The following is a 21,119-nucleotide window of genomic DNA, read 5'->3' as shown; positions in this document are numbered from 1 at the left end:
GGAGTTTTTTGATTACTGATTCAATCTCCTTGGTAAATGGTCTTTTCAAATTTTCTATTTCTTCCTGATTCATTTTTGGTAAATTATGTATTTCTAAGAATTGACCCATTTCTTATAGATTGTCTAATCTGTTTCATGTAATTTTTATTAATATTCTCTTATAATTGTTTGTGTGGTGTTGGTTGTTATTTCTCCTTTGCCATTTGTGATTTTATTTATTTGAGTCCTCTTCCTCTCTCTCTCTCTTTTCTTTTTTTTTCTTTTTGATGAGTCTGACTGGAGGTTTATCAGCTTTGTTTATCTTTTCAAGGGACTTGCAACTGGTTCCATTGATATCCTCTATTGTTTTGTGTCTTTTTTGTTTGTTTTGTTTTTCTTTCTTTCTGTCTTTTTTTTTGAGAGAGAGAGAGAGAGAGCACTAGCATGAGCTGGGGAGAGAGGCAGAGAGAGAGGGAGAGAGAGAGGATCCCAAGCAGGCTGCACAATATCAGTACAGATCCTGATGCATGGCTCAAACTCACAAACAGTGAGATCATGACCTGAACCGAAATCAAGAGTCAGATGCTTAACGGACTGAGCCACCCAGGTGCCCCATGTTTTAGTTTCTATATCATTTATTTCTGCTCTAATTTTTATTATTTAATTCCTTCTGTTGGGTTTGTGTTTTGTTTGTTGTTATTTTTCTAACCCTTCTAGGTGTAAGATTATGTTCTTTATTTCAGATTTTTCTTGCTTCTTGAAGTAGACCTGTATCGCTATAAACTTCCTTCTTCAAATCGCTCTTGCTGCATCTCAAAGTTTTTGGACAATTGTGTTTTAATTTTTGTTTGTCTCCATATATTCTTTGATTCCTTCTCTGGTTTCTTGGTTGACACATTCATTGTTTGGTAGCATGTTGTTTAACCTCCATGTATTTGTGGTCATTCCAGATTTTTTTCTTGTGGTTTATTTCTACTTTCATAGCATTGTGGTCAGAAAAGGTGCAGGTTATGCCTTCAATGTTTTTGAATATGTTGAGTATTGTTTTGTGGCCTAATATATGATATATTCTGGAGAATATTCCATGTGTGCTTGAAACAAATGTGTATTCTGCTGTTTCATGGTGGAATGTTCTCCATATATTTGTCAAATTCATCTGGTCCAGTCTGTCATTCAAAGTCTATGTTTCCTTGTGGATTTTCTGCTTAGATGATCTGTCCATTGATGTAAGTAGGGTGTTAATGCCATTAGTATTATTGTTTTGCTATCATTAGTTCCTTTATGTTTGCTATTAACTGTTTTATGTATTTAGGTGTGTTCTTGTTGGAAGCATAAATATTTACAATTGTTATATCTTCTTGTTGGATTGTTACTTTTATTTATTATATAGTGTCCTTCTTTGTATCTTTTTACAGACTTTAAGTCTATTTTGTTTGATATTTGTATTTCTTTTCCAACCTTATTTTGACATCCATTTGCATGATAGCTGTTCCTCCATCCCCTCTCCTTCAATCTGCAGGTATCTTTAGGTCTGAAATGTGTCTCTTATGGACAGCATATAGACTTTTTTTAAACCCACTTTGTCACCCCATGTACTTTGATTGGAGCATTTAGTCCATTTACATTTAAAGTAATGATTAATAAACATGAGCATTTAGTCCATTTACATTTAAAGTAATGATTGATAAACATGTATTTATTCCCATTTTGTTACTTGTTTGGTGGTTGTTTTTGCAGTTTCTCTCTGATCTTTTTCTTTCATGGTTTGCTGCTTTTCTTTAATGAAACACTTAGATTCTTTCCTCTTTATTCTTTGCATACCTGCTAGTGCTTTTTGATGTGTGATTACCATGAAGTTTGTATATAACACACCTTTTGCCTATAGGAGTCTATTAAGTTGATAGTCGCTTAAGTTCTAACCCATTCTTTACTCCTCCTCCCACATTTTAGGTATATGGTGTCATATTTCACATCCTTTTATCTTGTGAATCCCTTGACTGATTTTTACATTTATACTTAGTTTTCATACTTTCATTTATGGTCTTTCTTTTCTCATAGAGTCCCCTTTAATTCTTCTCATAGGCATGGTTTAGTGGTCATGAACTCCTTTAGTTTTTGTTTGCCTGAGAAACTATCTCTTCTATTATGAATGATAGCCTTGCTGAATAGAGTGCTATTGGCTGCAGAGTTTCCCCTTTTAGTACCTTGAATACATTATGCCACTCCCTTATGGCTTGCAAAGTTTCTGCTGACAAAACAACTGATAGCCTTATGGGGTTTCCTTTGTTTGTAACTGTGTCTTTTATCTTGGAACTTTTTAAATTCCTTCTTTATGACTATTTTTTTTTTCTATTTTAATTACTGTGGATCTTAGTGTGGACCTTCTTGAGCTTAACTTGTTGATAGATCTGCATGCCTCATGAATCTGGATCTCCATTTCCCTCCTAAGATTCAAGAAGTTTTTAGTTATTTCTTCAAATACATTTTCTGCCCCCCTTTCTATTCTTCTGGGATCCCTATAATGTGAATGTTTTTACATCTGATGGTGCTGTTGAGTTCTCTAAGTCTATTTTCATTATGCAGTATTTGTTTGTCTCTCATCTGTTCAGTTGACTGCTTTCCATTACTCTATCCTCCAATTCACTAATAACATTCCTCTGTTTCCTGTAGCCTACTCTTTATTCCATCTATTGTATTTTTAATTTCATTTAATTAATTCTTTATCTCTGATATGTTATTTTTATCTCTTTGTCAAAGGTCTCCTTGATGTCCTCCACCCTTTCTGAAGACTAGTGAGTATCTCTATGATCATTAGTTTAAATTATTTACCAGGCATGTTACTTAGTTCTGTTTTGCTTAGATCCCCTGCTGTGATTTTGTCCTGTACTATCATTTGGGACATATTTCTACCTATTCGTTTTCTCTACCTCCTGCTCTGTCTCTGCTAGGAAAGTCAGTTATGTCTTCTTCTCTTGCAAGTAGTGACATTACGAAGAATTCCTGTAGTGCCCTGCAGTGCAGTAGCCTCTCTTCACCAGAACCTGGCACTTATGTTAGTCTACTATGTGTATTGGTTTTATACTGTTGTGTCTGTCACTTTTTCTTTCAGTCTAGACATCCTCATTGACTCTCTGCCTGTTTGTTTGATCTCTTGGGTGTTAGTGAGACCCAAGCAATCAGGCTCTAAGGGGATGTGACCACAGGAGGGCTAGGGGGTGTGTCATTGGTGTTAGCAACATTTGCACTAAGCCATTATTCTTAGGTTTGATGCCCCAGTGCAGTTGTTGCCCAGGGCAAGGCATGGGCAGTAGCCAAGTGTGTAGCACAGAAGCATCATTGGCAGTTGAAGGCAAAGTGTATGGTGGTGGCAGTGGCCAGGGGTGCACAGAATTTGTGTGCACAGAATTTAGCTGCTTAGGGCATGCATGGAATTAACAAAATTTGCACTGAGCTCACGGCTGAGGCCAACAGGCTTGGATTGGGCGAATCCTTAGGAGAATGTATAGGAGGGTGCACTGCTAGCAGTTTAGATAGTATCTGTGCAGTGCTGCCTCCTGCAGGTGGCCCTGTGTTTATGTTGGGGATGAAGTAGGAAAATGGCACCTGATAGCTCTTTTGTTCATGAAGTGCCCCAATACACCCTGAAATCATCATAAACAGATCTTTCTGTCATTTGCCCCCAGCCTTGTTCAAATTGCCACTTCTATGTTGCCTCTCCATGAGCTATTGTCTCTTTAAGGACAGAGATGTAGCTATCATTGGCCCTCCAGTCTTGCCCAGTGATGAGTTCCAGGATCCAAGTCCTGCTGGTTATACAAACTTGCAGAGTTCAGACCCTCTTGTTGTCAAAGGCAGACAATATAGTGATTCATCTTCTCTGTGTTGGTTCCCTGGTGCAAGGGACCTCTTTTCCCCCTTTCTATGCCTGCTGCTCCCTCCCTCCTGCAGGCAGCTCCTGACCACTGTTTCTGCTCTTCCTAACCTCTTAGTTGTGGCTTCTTCTCTACATTTGGTTGTGGTATTTGTTCTGCCAGTCGTTGGATTCCTCTCTGGTTTATTTACATGGATGTGAGTGATATCTCATTGTAAACATGGAACAGGGTGAGCTTGGGGTCTTCGTACTCCACCATCTTCCCAAGATATTAGGATTTTTTTTACAAATCTAATCAAGATTTTATAGAATATCAACCTGAAAAATATTTATGTGATGTCAGTTTCATTGTTTAGTGCTCTTCACGGCACTGTTTGGCATATGAAGTAATCTATAGAAGCCCTTCATTATCTTACTTCATATTACTAGTAATTATTAGAGAAAAATAATTAATTATATTTAATTTATACTTATTTTTCATTAACATCCATTGATACTTCCTAATTCAAAGCACTTTAATTTGGTCTATAAGAGTTGCAGAAGTGAATCAATCATGTACAAATTTACTACAAGAGCTTTCTACATTTCTAGAGGGTATAAGATAGGTGTATACAAATATTAAGTAGAAAAATCAGTGTGATTTAATTTAATTAGTACAAATAAAAGCCTGTGTAAAACCAACAGAGAAAATAGTTCCTTCTATAGAATCCCAGGGACACTCTTGAAAATATAGTCTCCAGTTACATAGATATTTCATAACATGTAATATTTTGCTTATTTCACTCAACATTGTTTTTGGGACTTACACAAATGAATACATGTATGTCTAGAGGTTATCAAAGTCTTTCTATAAAGGGCTAAGTAGTAAATATTTTAGGCTTTATAGGCCAGATGTTTGCTGTTGCAACTCCACAGTTTTATAGACAATACATAAATTAAGAAGTGTGACTGTGTTCCAATAAAACTTTATTTATGGGGCCCATGATTTGAATTTCACATAATTTTCACATGTCACAAATTATTGCTCTTCTTCTGTTTTTTAATCATCAATTTAAAATGTTTAAAAATTATTATGTATTGTGGGCTCTGCAGAAAGTGATAACAGGATGAATTTATCCTGTAAGCTGTAGTTTACTGACCCCTGGTCTAGTCATTCCTTTTTATTGCTAAGTAGTATTTCATATTTAATATTTTTTCATAGGATATAGTTCAGAGAAGAATGACTAAATCATTAACTCATTTTCTATGATATTCTCCAAAGTAAACCAATTTACATCCTTACATAAACATATATGAGTTCCCTTTGTTTCACATTTGTACCAAGGCTTGATATTATCAACTATTTTGTTTTATTCCATAGCTCTTATATAAGAAAAAGTATACACTCAGGTTTGCACTATTATTTTATTTTACAATAAAAACAATCACAACTTAGAGAAATTTATACATGTTTATGAATAACTTTTATTTTCCTAAACGACTTGTAAGTTCTCCACCTAATGTCTCATTATCTCTGAAAATGTTGTGCATATTTGAAACAAATAAAGATATTCTGTTATATAATCACAACAAAATCATGAAACAGAGCTAGGAAATCATACATATGCATACACAGAAACACACATGCATGCCTATTTGTATGTCTATCTATATTGACACCCATGAGATCACACAAATACCTCCAATTACAATCTAACACCAGAGAAATCTTTCCAGTTTTTTCCCTTTCCATTTCTGTAACTCCCTTCTCAGTGAGAAATCTCATAATCCTTAATATATTTGTATATTTGATTGTATTAGGTCAATCTCCATGTATTTAATACAATTTTTTCATTATTACTACACCTACCCTTCTGCATTTACCCTCCTCACTGTACTCAGATTCCAAGATTCCACCTCCAAGTTCCATCTCATTACCATTTGCCTTTGCATGGAAGACTTCCTTACCTGTTCCAATTCTGATTCTCTAAGCCATCATTCCTCTGAATGTGAAAGTTTCTCATACTGCTTGTGTTTTAATAACCTACAAAAGGACACCCTTCTTGGGTGTGGAATTACTATCCCAGGCCATATTTCTCATAATAATACCTCCATAACATACTTGGAACATGATATGACAAATTCCTTCTCTGCATGGACACCCTTCTCATCCTGCTCAGGATCTGATATCTCATATCAGGAAGCCCCCATGTATGGATGTGCTCTTGACTCTTTTAATGTCCTGTATCTCTATGGTAGGTTTATCTCCATCACAACACTGATGCTTTCTTTACCTTGATCAGAACTCTGATATTCTGGGACATCATGACTTCCCACTCAACCCCACCCACTGCAACTACTGCCTTGCTCTGCACTAACCAAAAATTTTATACCTTTAATTGTTCAACAAAGGAAGGATAAAGGAAGAAATATAGTTCTAATTGCAATTTTAATCTGCAATTTAAGGTGACAAAGTTTCACATGTTATTTGGTTATTTAGATTTCCTCTAATATTAATTACCTATGCTTACATTTGACTATTTTCCTATTGTTGTTTTTCCTATTTTTATTGATACATAGACATCTTCTATTTATCAATAATAATAATCCAAAACCATAGAGAAAATCAATTGAACCAAGAGTTGAGTACTTAGAAACATCAGCAAAATTGACAACATTTAGCTAGATTAGGAAAAAGAGAATATTGAAATAACTAAAATTTTAAGGTCTGAAAGATACTTTAAAAGTAATATTACCAGGATAGAATGGTTTACAAGAAAACACTATAAGGAATTGTAATGAAATGAATTTCATAAACTAATTAAATGAATAAATTCTTGGAAATACACAACCTACCAAGACAATGTGGAAGAAATAGAAAATCTGAACATACCTAAAGCTAGTAAGGAGATTGAGTCAGAAATCAAAAACCTCCCAGCAAAGAAAAGCCCAGAAATACATGGTGTCACTGGTGAATTGCATCAAACATGTGAAGAAACATTAACACCAATATTCCTCAATTCTTACAAAAAAAAAATAGAAGAGAATACATCCAAACTCATTCTACAAGACCAGAATTACCCTGATAACAGAGCCAAAGATACTACAAGAAATGAAAATTATAAACCAATATCCTATAAAATTGTTACAACAACATGCACAATACTAGAAAACAATTCTATATCTCATTAAAAGGATTATACACCCTAATCAGGTGGGACTTATTTTTGAAATGCAAGGATGTTTCAACATAGGAAAATCAATCAGTGTAATATAACATAGTACCAGAATAATGGGGGGAAATACTACACAAACATCTCAATTAATGCAAAAAAAAAAGACAAAATTCAACATGATTTCATGATAGAAGTGCTCAACAAATTAGGAATACAAAGAAAATAACTCTATATTATAAATTAGGAATATAAAAATAATAACTCTATATTATAAAGTCATATATGATAAGACCTCATCAAACTCATAGTTACTGCTGAAAGACTGAAAGCTTTTCTCTAAGATAAGGAAAAAAAAAACAAAAATTCCCATTCTTGCTACTTCTTTTTAGCATAGTACTAAGAGTCTAAGCGCTATTAGGAGAAAATATAAAACAAAACACATCAATATTGGAAAGGAAGAAGTAAAAGTATCTGTGTCAACATATATATAACACCTTGAAGATTCCATTAAAAAGGGCTATAAGTAATCAGTAAAGTCAGCAAAGTTGCTAGGTACAAAATTAACATGCAAAATCAATTGCTAATTTATACACTAAAAACTAACAATTCAAAAAGAAAATAAGAAATTCTATTTACAATAGCATAGAAAAGAGAAAATGCTTAGAAATATACTTAAATATGGAGATTAAAGACTTTTACGCTTAGAATTATAAAGCACGGCTGAAAGAAATTAAAGAAAACAGAAATAAATGGAAATACAACCTGCATTCATGGATTAGAAGACTTAATATTTTTAAATTGGCAACACAAAGTTTTCTACAGATTTAATGCAACCCCTAGAAAAATCCCAATAGCATCTTTTTTTGCAGAAACAGAAAAATCCATCCTAAAATTCAATGGAATTTCAAATTAAAATTCAAATGGAATTTCAAGGGATCATGAATAGCCAAAAAAATCTTGAAAAAGAGGAAATTTGGAGGTCTCATACTTTTTATTTCAAAACTTGTTATAAAGATACAATGATCAATAATGTGGTATTGACAGGAAGACAACCATATAAGACCCATAAAATAGAATAGCCCAAAAATAAACTCTTGTATATAAGGCTAAATTACCTATCCTGGAGAATGTTCTGGGTGTGCTTGAGAAAAATGTGTACTCTGATGCTGTTGAATGGAATGTTCTCTGTATGTCTCTTAGGTCCAATTGGTCTATAGTCTTTTTTTTTTTTTAAGTGAACTTAATTATGTAGTTTATAAAATTTTTTTTATATATATATGAAATTTATTGACAAATTGGTTTCCATACAACACCCAGTGCTCATCCCAAAAGGTGCCCTCCTCAATACCCATCACCCACCCTCCCCTCCCTCCCACCCCCCATCAACCCTCAGTTTGTTCTCAGTTTTTAACAGTCTCTTATGTTTTGGCTCTCTCCCACTCTAACCTCTTTTTTTTTTTCCTTCCCCTCCCCCATGGGTTCCTGTTAAGTTTCTCAGGATCCACATAAGAGTGAAACCATATGGTATCTGTCTTTCTCTGTATGGCTTATTTCACTTAGCATCACACTCTCCAGTTCCATCCACGTTGCTACAAAAGGCCATATTTCATTTTTTCTCATTGCCACGTAGTATTCCATTGTGTATATAAACCACAATTTCTTTATCCATTCATCAGTTGATGGACATTTAGGCTCTTTCCATAATTTGGCTATTGTTGAGAGTGCTGCTATGAACATTGGGGTACAAGTGCCCCTATGCATCAGTACTCCTGTATCCCTTGGATAAATTCCTAGCAGTGCTATTGCTGGGTCATAGGGTAGGTCTATTTTTAATTTTCTGAGGAACCTCCGTACTGTTTTCCAGAGCGGCTGCACCAATTTGCATTCCCACCAACAGTGCAAGAGGGAAATACAAATCAAAACCACACTCAGGTATCACCTCACGCCAGTCAGAGTGGCCAAAATGAACAAATCAGGTCTATAGTCTTAAATTCACTGTTTTCTTATTAATTTTATGTCTGAATGATCTATGATCTCATCCTCATTTGCTTTTGCATGGAAAGGAAATTTGGATTTTGAAGTTCCCTACTATTAATGTATTGCTGTCCATTTCTCCCTTCCATTCTGTTAATATTTGCTTTAAATATTTAGCTTATCCAATGTCAGTGCATACATATTTACAACTGTTATTTCCTCTTTATGAATTGACACTTTTATCACTATATAGTGATCCTTTTTATGAATTGACACTTTTATCACTATATAGTGATCTTTGTTTCTTGTAAATAATTTTGACTGCTAGTTTATTTGATCTAATATAAGTATAGACAATTCTACCCTCTTTTGCTCACCATTTGCATGGGATATCTTCTTCTGTCCCTTCATTTGCAGCCCATGTGTCCCTAAAGCTAACGCAAGTCTTTGTAGGCAACATATTGTAGGAACTTATCTTTTTAAACCTACTCATCAACTCAGTATCTTTTAATTAGAGAATGGAATTTATTTACATTAAAATGATTGATGACTGGTAAGAACTTACTATTTCTATGTTATTTTCTGTTTTGTAGTTTCTTTGTTTTTTTCTTTTCTCACTGTCCTCTTTTTGTGATTTGTTGACTATTTGTAGTAATATGCTTTGATTTATATCTCTTTATCTTTTGTGTATCTACCAGAAGTTTCTTCTTTGTAGTTACCATGAAACTTACATACTGCATGTCGCAATTATAACAAATTGTTTTAAGCTGATAAAAATTAACTTCAATTGCATACAAAAAGTCTACACTTTAGTTCTCTCTACCCATATTTTATGTTATTGATTTCACACATTGCATCTTTTCATGTGTTGTATCCATTATATAATTATTGTATCTATAGTTATTTTTAATACTTTTGTCTTTTAAAATTTACACTAAAGATAAAAGTGATTTACCTACCATTGTCACAATAGTATTCTGAATTGGGCAATATATTTCCCTTTACCAGTGAGTTTTACACGTTTATATATTTTAATGCTGTTACTTGGTATCCATTCATTTCAATGCAAAGAATTCCTTTAGCGTTTCTTGTAAGGCAGTTCTAGTGTAAGACAGATCTGGATCAACTTTTGTTTGTCTAAGAATATCTTTATCTGTCCATCTTAGCAATTCTGCTGAGTATTATTGGTTTGCTTTTTTTTTTTTCTTTCAGCACGTTGAATATATCACTGTACTCTTTTCCAGCTTGCAATACTTCTGCTGGGAAATCCACTAGTAGCCTTGTAGAGATTTGTAAATTGTAAGTTTTATTTTCTTTTACAACTTTTAGATTTCTTGAAAATTCTAATATAGTGTTTGTTGAGGAAGATCTCTTAAAGTTGAGCTTATTTGGGAACTTATGAGTTTCATAAACATGGAGGTCTAAATCTCTCCCCAAATTTGAGATGTTCCCAGTTACTATTTCATTCATTAAAATTTCTGTCCTTTTCCTCCTCTCTTCTTCTGGTATTCAAGCAATTCACAAATTATTTATTTTGATAGTATTCCATAGATCATGTAGGACTTACTCTTTCTTCTTTTGTCTATGTTCTTCTCTCACTGGATAAGTTCAAAGTTCCTATTTTCTAGTCCACAAATTTTTTCTTCTGCTTGATGCATTTTGTTGTTAATGATCTCTATTGAATTTTTCATTTTATTAATTATTTTCTTCAGTGACTAAATTTCAGTTTGGTTCTTTTTTTAACGTTTTATTTTTGAGAGAGAGAGAGACAGAGCATGAGCAGGGGAGGGGCAGAGAGAGAGGGAGACATAGAATCTGAAACAGGCTCCAGGCTCTGAGCTGTCAGCACAAAACTTGTGAACCACAAGATCATGACTTGAGCCAAAGTTGGGCACTTAATCAATTGAGCCACCCAGGCGCCCTCTGTTTGGTTCTTTTTAGTGAATTATATATCTTTGTTAATCTTCTCAGTGTGTGAGTGTATTGTTTCCCTGATTTCACTGAATTGTCTTTCTGTGTTTGTAGTTCATTACGCTTCTTTAAAACAGCTATTTTGAATTTTTATTGGGTAAGCCAGAGATCTCCATCTTTAGGGTCAGTTACTGGAAACTTATTGTGTCTTTTGTGTATCATCTTTTCTTGATTATTCATGTTCCTTGAAATCTTGTGTTGCTATCTTTACTTTTGAAATAGAAATTACCTCCAATCTTTATGGCTTGACCGAGGGAGAGAAATACCTTCTGTCAGTCCTGCCAGGGATTCTGAGACTTTCTCAGAACTTCTATGGATACCTCTGCCTCATATTTCTTGCTCCCTATTGTGGCCCAATTCTTAAGCATGTATGACTTCTCTTGATTCTGCAGAGCAAGGCTGTGTACTGACAACCTCTCTTTTGCTTCCCCAAGGAAAATCTTTCCAAGGCCCTCAGATTCAGGCCAGCTTTATGCAATGATCTCTGGCCATCTACAAAATCCTCTTGCTTCCATCAGGACTATACAAGGGGAATTGGCCAAGAGGTGTGTTCAGGTGAGGTATACAGAGTTCTGGAAGTGCTAGTAGTTCAGCTGCGGGTTCTACATGTAAAATATCCTCAGTGGCTTATGGGTAGGTCTCCCAATGGAGTGCATAGTGTGATTAGTAAGACCTGTGTCCCTTTGATGTATTGTTTGAGCCTTGGCTGTTGTTCTTCCAGCCACTTACCATCCCCAAAATCATGCAGCTCACGACTCAGTATTCTGGATGAGGCAAGAGAGAAATACACCTGTCAGCATCCCATACAACTGAGGAAGATGGGGAAGTTAGAGAAGACTCACATGATCTCACTTTTCTGCATGGAAGCAATTACTCAGCACTAAGCTGGGCCACCTTGTCGAAGTTGTTATGTAGGTAAAGTCAAACTGTTTCTGTTATCCTCTCCAATGCATCCATTCTCAATTTTTTTGTACTTTAAATGTGTGCTGGAATTCTCCACTGAACTCCTGTACCTCCAAATATATTGTATACAAATGGTTTTACACAACTGATTTTTAAAACAGTTAATAGAAGAAATGGCAATGTATGAATTTATATCATCTTGTGTAATTACATAATTGCATATGTTGGTGCTCTTTGCTTTTATGTGGATCTGAGGTCACATGCTTTCAGCTTGAAAAAATCTTTAGTACTCCTTGCAGAGCTTGGGTGGCTCAGTCAGTTAAGTATCTGACTCTTTATTTCAGCTCAGGTCATGATCTCACAGTTCATGAGTTCGAGCACCTCATAGGGCTCTGTGCTGGTGGTGCAGACCCTGATTGGGATTGTCTCTCACTCCTTCTGGCTCTGCCCTCCCCCTGCTTGTGCTCTTTCTCTCTCTCTCTCCCTCTCTCTCTCTCTCTCTCTGTCTCAAAATAAATACAATAAACATTAAAAAATTAAATAATCTTTAGCATTCCTTGTAAAACAAGTCAGCCAACAACACATTTTCAGTGTTTATCCGAGAATGTTATTTCACCTCCATTTTTGAAAGATAGATTTGTTGGATATTTGATTTTTGATTCACAGTTATTTCCTTGAGAAATTGAAATATGTTATCCCACTGCCTTATGTCCTCCAATGTTTCTAATGAGAAGTCCATTGTTAATCTTATTCACATTCCCTGGTAAGAAATAAGTCATTTTTCTTTTGAGGCTTTCAGGAAATTGTCCTTGGTTTCCAGAATTTCAGCATGAAGTTTCTGCTTTTCCATCTTATACTTGAAGTTTCTTGAGCTTACTGGATTTATATATTATTGTTTTTCAATATATTTGGAAGTTTTCAGCCACTAATTTTTCAACTGTCTTTTCTTCTCCTTTCTCTCTCTCTTCTCCTGATGTTCCCATTAGGTATATGATGATTCATTTAATGATGCCCCACACTTCTATGACATTTTTCTCATTTTTCTTTATTATTGTTATTCTGCTTCTCAAATACTCTCTACTGGTTTATCTTCAGGTTTGCTAAATCTTTCTTTTGCTAGTTCAAATCTACTGTTGGGTCCCTGTAGTGAAATGTTTGTTTCAGTTATTGTGTTTTTGAACCCCATAATTTCCATATGATTCTTTAAAAATAATTTATAAAGCTTTAATTTAATTTTATATTTTTAAAAAATGTTTTTTATTTATTTTGAGAGAGAGACAGAGACAGAGACAAAAACAGAGACAGAGAAGGAGGAGTGTCAGAGAAAGAGGGAGAGAGAAGGGCGCCTGAGTGGCTCAGTTAGTTAAGCGTCTAACTTCAGCTCAGGCCAGGATCTCACAGTTTGTGGGTTCGAGCCCCACGTTAGGCTCTGTGCTGACAGCTCAGAGTCTGGAACCTGCTTGGGATTCTGTGTCTCCCCCTCTCTCTGCCTCTCCCATGCTCATACTCTCTCCCTCTCTCTCTGTCTCCTGATAATAAATAAACATTAACAAAAAAAAAAAGAGGGAGAGAGAGAATCCCATGCAGGCTCCACACTCAGTTTAGAGCCTGACATGGAGCTTGATCTCACAACTGAGATCATGCCCTGAGCCAAAATCAAGAGTCAGACGCTTAACTGACTGAGTCACCCAGGCACCCCTCTTTCTGTACATTGTTAACAATTATTTCCTTTAGCTCTCTGAACATTTTTGTAAGAGGTGCTTTGAAACATTTTTTTCTGCTATATACAACCTGTGGGACCCTGCAAAGCACTTTCTATTACCTGTTATTTTTTGTTCCCATTCATGTGTCATGCTTTTATACTTATTTCCATGTCTCTTTGCTTGTCGTTTTTTGAAACTGGAGGTCTTACATGATATATTGTAGTAACTCTGGGAACTGGATCCTCAACACCTCTGGGTTTTTTATTGTTGTTTGCTTCAAATTTTTACTTACTGTCATGGTGGATCATTTTTGCAAAGACTATTATTCTTTTGCAGTGTTAAGCCTCTGATGTTGCTCCTCAGAGAAGCATAGCTTTTGTTATTCATGCAATCATCCTGGGATAAAAGTAATTTAGTCAGGGCTCATTTTGACTGTCTCTACCTCTGACTACTCTCAGTAATTATGCTCCACTAATAGTTGATTTCTGTATTGCTCAACATCACTCCTCATCAGGGAAATACAAATGAAAACCACACTGAGATACCACCTCACACTGGTCAGAGTGGCTAAAATGTACAAATCAGGAGACTATAGATGCTGGAGAGGTTGTGGAGAAATGGGAACCTTCTTGCACTGCACTGTTGGTGGGAATGCAAACTGGTGCAGTCACTCTGGAAAACAGTGTGGAGGTTCCTCAAAATTTAAAAATAGATCTACCCCATGACTCAGCAATAGCACTGCTAGGTATTTACCCAAGAGATACAAGAGTGTTGATGCATAGGGGCACTTGTACCCCAATGTTTATAGCGGCACTTTCAACAATAGCCAAATTATGGAAAGAGGCTAAATGTCCATCAACTGATGACTGGATAAAGAAATTATGGTTTATATACTCAATGGAATACTACTTGGCAATGAGAAAGAATGAAATGTGGCCTTTTGTAGCAACGTGGATGGAACTGGAGAGTGTTATGCTAAGTGAAATAAGTAATACAGAGAAAGACATATACCATATGTTTTCACTCTTATGTGGATCCTGAGAAACTTAACAGAAGACCATGGAGGAGGGGACAGGAAAAAAAAAATTAGAGAGGGAGGAAGCCAAACCATAAGAGACTCTTAAAAACTGAGAATAAACTGAGGGTTGATGGGGGTTGGGAGGGAGGGGAAAGTGGGTGATGGGCATTGAGAAGGGCACCTGTTGGGATGAACACTGGGTGTTGTATGGAAACCAATTTGACAGTAAATTTCACATTAAATAAATAAATAAATAAATAAATAAATAAATAAAGTCTAGTTTCTCTGATATAAGTATGGCTACTCCAGCTTTCTTTTCGGTTCCAGTAGCATGATAGGTAGTTCTCCATCCCCTCACTTTCAATCTGAAGGTGTCCTCAGGTCTACAGTGAGTCTCTTGTAGACAGCAAATAGATGGGTCTTGTTTTTTATCCATTCTGATACCCTATGTCTTTTTGTTGGAGCATTTAGTCCATTTATATTCAGTGTTATTATTGAAAGATATGGGTTTAGAGTCATTGTGATGTCTGTAGGTTTCATGCTTGTAGTGATGTCTCTGGTACTTTGTGGTCCTTGCAACATTTCATTCACAGAATCCCCCTTAGGATCTCTTGTAGGGCTGGTTTAGTGGTGGTGAATTCCTTCCATTTCTGTTTGTTTGGGAAGACCTTTATCTTTCCTTCTATTCTGAATGTCAGACTTGCTGGATAAAGGATTCTCAGCTGCATATTTTTTTCTGTGCATCACATTAAAGAGTTCCTGCCATTCCTTTTCTGGCCTGCCAAATTTCAGTAGACAGGTCTGCAACTAGTCTTATGGGTCTACCTTTGTAAGTTGGAGCCTGTTTATGCCTAGCTGCTTTCAGAATTTTCTCTTTATCCTTGTATTTTGCCAGTTTCACTATGATACATCATGCAGAAGATCGATTCAAGTTACGTCTGAAGGGAGTTCTCTGTGCCTCTTGGATTTCAATGCCTATTTCCTTCCCCAGATCTGGGAAGTTCTCAGCTATGATTTGTTCAAGTACACCTTCAGCCCGTTCCTCTCTCTCTTCTTCTGGAATTCCTGTGATATGGATATTGTTCCGTTTGATTGCATCACTTAGTTCTCTAATTCTCCCCTCATACTCCTGGATTTTTTTATCTCTCTTTTTCTCAGCTTCCTCTTTTTCCATCATTTTATCTTCTAATTCACCTATTCTCTCCTCTGCCTCTTCAATCCATGTTATGGCCACCTCCATTTTATTTTGCACCTCCTTTATAGCATTTTTCAGCTCCTCATGACTATTTCTTAGTCCCTTGATCTCTGTAGCAATAGATTCTCTGCTATCCTCTATACTTTTTTCAAGCCCAGTGATTAATTTTATGACTATTATTCTAAATTCTTGTTTTGTTATATTGCTTAAATCAGATTTGATCAATTCATTAGCTGTTGCTACTTCCTGGAGTTTCTTTTGAGGAGAATTATTCCATTTTGTCACTTTAGGTCGTCCCTGTGGTAGCTCCAAACTGCAGGGAACTTCCCCAAACCATGTCTGGAGTAACTTGTGTTGGTGGATGGGGCCGCAGTCAGACCTGATGTCTGCCCCCAGCCCACCACTGGGGCCACAGTCAGACTGGTGTGTACCTTATCTTCCTCTCTCCCAGGGGCAAGACTCGCTGTGGAGTGGTGTGGCCCCTGTCTGGGCTACTTGCACACTGCCAGGCTTGTGGTGCTGCATGGGATCTATCCAAAAGTGTATTAGCTGGGGTGGATCCATAATGTTGACAGGGGTGGGAGGTGCAGGCTTAGCTCACTGTGCTGTTGGTGGTTCCCTGTGAGTGGGGCCTTTCAGCACTGGGAGGGAGGCAGGCTCATCATAGTGATGGATCCACAGAAGCACTGCCTTGGGCATTTGGGTGATGCAAGCAAGTTCAGTGAAGGTAACCAGTTCCCTTTGGAATTTTGACTGGGGGATGGGAGAGGGAAATGGCACTTGCCAGCACTTTTATTCCCCTGCCAAACTCTGTCCTCCCAGGGGGCTTACAACTCTCCCTCCCAGTGTCCTCTCTCCTTCCCTGCTCCCTGAGAGCAGAGCTGTTGACTTTTAACATTCTAGATGTTAAGTTCCGCTGGCTGTCAGAACTCACGGTGTCTGGCCCCTCCGCTTTTGCAAGCCAGACTTTGGGGGCTCTGCCTTGCCAGGCAGGCTGCCCCTCCACTGCCCCAGCTCCCTCCCACCAGTCCGTGTAGCATGCACCACCTGTCCTCCCTTCCTTCCCTCTTCCATGGGCCTCTTGTATATGCTTAGCTCCAGAGAGTCCATTATACTAGTCTTCTGGCAGTTTTCTGGGTTATTTAGGCAGATGTGGGTGGAATCTAAGCGATCAGCAGGACGAGGTGAGCCCAGCATCCTCCTATGCCACCATCTTCCAGCAAACCAAACTTATAAGTTCTTTATATATTTTTGATACTAAGTCTCAGATATGTCACTTGCAAATATCTTCTCTCATTCAGTATGTTGCCTTTTAGATTTATTGATCATTTCCTTTGCTGTGCTGAAGGTTTTTATTTTGATATGGTTCCAATAGTTTAATTTTTCTGTTATTTCACTTGTCTCAGGAGACATATTTACAAAAAAATGTTGCTATGACTGATGTCAGAGAACTTACTGCTGTGCTCTCTTCTAAGATCTTATGGTTTTATGACTCACATTTAGATGTTTAATCCATTTTTGGTTTGTTTTTGTGTATGGTGTGAAAATGTGGTCCAGTTTAATTCCTTTGCATATAGCTGACCACTTTTCCCAACATGATTTGTTAAAGAGACTGTATTTTTCTCATTGGATATTCTTTACTGCTTTGTCAAAAATTAATTGGCCATATAATCATGGGTTTATTTCTGTTTTGTTTTTTTTGTTTGTTTTGTTTTTAGTCTGTTCCATTTATCTGTGTGTCTCTTTTTGTACCAGTACCATACTCTATTGAAAACTACAACTTTGAATATGACTTGAAGTCTGGAAATATGATACCTCCAGTTTTGTTTCTTATTTTTCAAAATTGCTTTCACTATTCCGGATCTTTTGTGGTTCTATACAAATTTTAGGATGGTTTGTTCCAGTTCTGTGAAAAACCATGTTGGATTTTTGATAGGGATTGCCTTAAATGTGTACATTGTTTTGGGTAGTATAGACATATTAGCAATGTTTGCTTTTCTAATTCATGAGTGGGGAATGTTTTCCTATATATTTGTGTCATCTTCAATTTCTTTCATCAGTGTTTTAAGTTTTCAGAGTACAGGTCTTTTACCTCTTTGGTTGGGTTTATTCCTAGGTATCTCTTTATTTTTGGTGCAGGTAAATGGTATTGATTTCTTAATTTCTTTTTATGTTGCTTCATTATTAGTGCATAGAAATGCAACAGATTTCTGCACATTGATTTTGTATCCTGCAACTACTGAATTCATTTATCATTTCTAGTAGTTTTTTGGTGATGTCTTTAGGGTTTTCTATATATAGTATCATGTCAGTGTTTTTCTGTATATAGTATGATGTCATCTGCAAATAGAGAAATTTTCCTTCTTCCTTGCCGATTTGGATGCTTTTTATTTCTTTTTGTTGTCTAATTGCTGTGGCTAGGACTTCCAGTACTATGTTGAATAAAAATGGTGAGAGTGGACATTCTTGTCTTGATCCTGAGCTTAGAGGGAAAGCTCTCAGCTTTTCCCTGTTGAGTATGATATTCCCTGTGGGTCTTTCATATATGGCCTACATTATGTTGAAGTATGTTCTGTCTAAAATTAGTTTGTTGAGGGCTTTTATCATGAGTGGATGAGCATGAGTGAATGCTTTTCTGCATTCATTGAAATGATTATAAGTTTTAAATCCTTTCTCTTATTGATATAATGTATCACAATGATTGACTTGCAAATGTTTAATCACCTTTGCAACCCCAGAATAAATCCCACTTGATCATGATGAATCATATTTTAAATGTATTTTTGGATTGAGTTTCTGGCATTTAATGATGATTTTTCATCTATATTTATCAGAAAAAATGGCCTGTAGTTCTTTTTTGTGGTGTCTTTGTCTGGTTTGGATATCAGGATAATACTGGCCTCATAGAATAAATTTGGAAGATTTCCACCTTCTTTTTTTTAACATTTTTTCCTCTTCTTATATTTTTTTAGAATAGTTGGAGAAGAATAGGTATTAACTCTTCTTTAAATGTTTTGCATAATTCACCTTTGAAGTCATCTGGCCCCAGACATGTTTGTTGGGTGTTTTTTGGTTACTAACTCAATCTTCTTGCTGATAATCAATCTGTTAAATTTTCTATTTCTTTCTGATTTAGTTTTGGTAGGGTATATGTTTCTAGGCATTTATCCATTTCTTCTAGGTAGTCTAACTTGTTGGCACGTGATTTTTAATCGTATTCTCTTAGAATTGTTTGTATTTATGTGGTGTTGGTTGTTATTTTTCTCCTTAATATGGTATTTTGTTTATTTGAATGCTTTGTATTTTGAGGAGTCTGGCTAGAGGATTTTCAAATTTGTTTATCTTTCCAAAGAACCACCAACTGATTTCATTGATCTTTTATACTGTTTCTTTTGTTTGTTTTTTGTTTTAATTTCTATATATTTATTTTTGCTCTAGTTTTTATTATTTACTTGTTACTGCTGGTTTTCTGTTTTGTTTGTTGTTATTTTTCTAACTCGTTTAGGTGTAAGATTATGTTCTTTTTTGAGATTTTTTTGTGCTTCTTGAAGTAGGCCTGTATTGCAATAAACTTCCTTCATCAAACCACTTGTGCTGCATCTCTAAGTTTTTGGACCATTGTATTTTAATTTTTGTTTGTCTCCATGTACTTTTTGATTCCTTCTTTGGTTTCTTGGTTGACACATTCATTGTTTGGTAGCCTGTTATTTAACCTACATGTATTTGTTGTGTTTCCAGATTTTTTTCTTGTAGTTTATTTTTACTTTCATAGCATTGTAGTCAGAAAAGATGCAGGTTATGACTTCAGTGGTTTTGAATTTGTTGAGTCTTGTTTTGTGGCCTAATATGTGATGTTTTCTGGAGAATGTTTTATGTGTGCTTGAAAAGAATGTCTATTCTGTTGTTTTAGGATGAATGTTCTGTAAATGTCTCCTAAATACATCTGGTCCCATGTGTCATTCAAAGCCTTTGTTTCCTTGTTGATTTTCTGCTTACATGATTTGTCCATTGATGTAAGTGAGGTGTTAAAGTCCCTTACTATTTTTGTATTATTTTCAATGAGTTCCTTTAGGTTTGTTATTAACTGTTTTATGTATTTGGGTGCTCCCAAGTTGGTTGCAAAATATTTACATTTGTTATATCTTCTTGTTTGATTGTCCCCTTTGTTATTATATAGTGCCCTTCTTTGTCTCTGGTTACAGTCTTTATTTTAAAGTTTATTTTGGCCAATACAAGTATTGCTACTCTCTATTTCTTTTGACATCCATTTGCATGATAGATGTTTCTCCATCCCTTTCTTTCATTCTGCATGTGTCTTTAGGTTTGACATGAGTCTCTTGTAGGCAGTTTATAGATGGTTTGTATTTTTTTTAATCCACTTTGTCACCTTAAGTCTTTTGGTTGTAGTATTTAGTCCATTTACGTTCAAAGTAATTTTTGATAAATATTTATGTATTGCCATTTTGTTACTTGTTTTGTGGTTGTTTTGTAGTTTTTCTCTGTTCATTTTTTCTCTTTCCCTTGTTCATGGTTTGCTGCTTTTCTTTAGTGATATTCTTGGACTCCTCTCTCTTTATTCTTTGTATATCTGTTAGTGATTTTTGATTTATGGTTACCATTAGGTTTCTATATAACAGTTTTTGCATAAAGCAGTCTACATTAAGTCGATGGTCTCTTAAGTTCTAATCCATTCTTACTCCTCCCCCCAACATTTTTGGTATATGGTGTCATATTTTACATCCTTTAATTTTGTGAATCCCTTGACTGATTTTTTTAAGGAAATACTTATTTTTACTGCTTTTGTGTTTCCTTATTTTCATACTCTCACTTATGGTCTTTTGTTTCCACTGAAAGAGTCTTCTTTAATATTTATGATAGGGCAAGTTTAGTGATCATGAACCCCTTTGGGTTTTGTTTGTCTTAGAAACTCTGTACCCTTCTATTATGAATATTTGCCTTGCTGGACAGAGTATTCCTGGCTGCCCATTTTTCCCTTTCAGCACTTTGAATATATCATGACTCTCTCCTGTGGCCTGCACAGCTCCTGCTGAGAAATGTGATGATAGCCTCATAGAGTTTCCCTTGTATATAACTATCTTCTTTTGCTATTTTAAATTTTTTCTTTATCACTACTTTTTGCCATTTTGATTACTATGTGTTTTGGTGTCACCTGATTTGTTTGATTTATTTGGGACATCTTTGTGCCTTCTGGATTTGGACATTTGTTTCCTCCCCCAGATTAGAGAATTTTTCAACTATTATTTCTACAAATTAATAGAATTAAATTATGCCCCCTTTTTTCTCTCTTTCCTATCTGTCATCTTTATCATGCAAATATTATGCTTGATGC

General features: G+C 35.8%; 1 pseudogene; it reads left to right on the top strand.

The window, feature by feature from the left end:
- The first annotated feature begins 2,938 nt into the window (after positions 1-2,938).
- LOC124513819 (coiled-coil domain-containing protein 50-like) overlaps positions 2,939-21,119 on the top strand; it is a 42,814-nt pseudogene continuing 24,633 nt past the window's right edge.

The sequence above is a fragment of the Lynx rufus genome, unplaced genomic scaffold, assembly GCF_022079265.1.
Source record: "Lynx rufus isolate CCGP_SWC_20201006 ecotype Redwood Valley unplaced genomic scaffold, mLynRuf1.p SCAF_19, whole genome shotgun sequence".
NCBI classification, from domain to species: Eukaryota; Metazoa; Chordata; class Mammalia; order Carnivora; family Felidae; genus Lynx; species Lynx rufus.
This window is presented reverse-complemented; position numbering and strand designations above follow the sequence as displayed.